Consider the following 1,218-nt stretch of genomic DNA (forward strand, 5'->3'; position numbering starts at 1 on the left):
TCTGGGGGTAGTGCAATTTGCAAGTTTTACTGAGCTATTACACCCATTATATAAAGTATAAATGGCCCTTTTAAAGAAATCGCCAAAGCCAAAAAAATCCAAAGTCTCAAACATAAATTTGTGGTTAACGGTGTCAAATGCTTTATAAAAATCTACAAAAAATATAAAACTTTCACTATCAATATACTCATTATAATCAATTAAATCTAGGACCAAACATCAATATACTCATTATAATCAATGAAATCTCGGACCAAACGAATATTATTACTTATATGTCTGCCCTTCATGAATCCTGATTGGCAATCATCTATAATTTGCTCTAAGCATTTTTTTAATCTTTCTGCAAAAATAATGGCAAACCCCTTAACATCGTTATTGAGTAATGTAATATTAGTGAGTGAGTGAGTGAAGTGACATGTGGCCAAGTATGGTGACCCATACTCAGAATTAGTGCTCTGCATTTATCCCATCCAAAGTGCACACACACAGCAGTGAACACACACACACCTTGAACACACACCCGGCGCAGTGCACCGCCAAAAAAGTCTTGTATTGCCATCATCTTCTTTACTATATAACGTACCCTGGTGCGGGCTTGATCCGTGTGTGTGTGGTTACTGAGTGACCTCTGTTAGATCCCGCCTCTGTCTGACGTAGCAAATAAGGGCTCACCTGATCTGACGATGATCTGTGGGTAGAGTTAAATCAAAGACTTTGGTTAAGTAGGTGGGGTGTCTGCGTTTCCACACAGACATTACTAGCTACTAAAAAATATCCTACCTAATGAATCTAAATATTAATATTCCGTCTGCTGTTTGCAGGACTATCTGACATCAGAATCCTTATTTACTTTTTAAATGTTTACTGTATAATTTAGGCTTCACTCCGAGAAGACGATTCTGGAATTTACCTCATATTACAGTAAATATTAAAAAAACTGAAAGGCCATGACAGACCATTTCCTTCTGTGGACTTAATTTACGCTGACCACCCTGCAAGAAAGACCCCAAGAAAAGGGCTGTGTTTCTTGAAAGCATCTCTGTCTTAATAAATGTAGGCTCACAAATGGTAGTTTAGACAGCTTGAAATCACTGCTTTCCTCAAGACAACAACAACATTTTAACAAAAATTACACAATTTAATGACAATTATTGGCATTAAAGAGAAAAGGAATGATCTCTAACAATGCTGCCAGCAACTCATACATTCCCCCCC

The sequence above is a fragment of the Sinocyclocheilus rhinocerous genome, unplaced genomic scaffold (assembly GCF_001515625.1).
Source record: "Sinocyclocheilus rhinocerous isolate Xijiao unplaced genomic scaffold, SAMN03320098_v1.1 scaffold2589, whole genome shotgun sequence".
NCBI lineage: Eukaryota > Metazoa > Chordata > Actinopteri > Cypriniformes > Cyprinidae > Sinocyclocheilus > Sinocyclocheilus rhinocerous.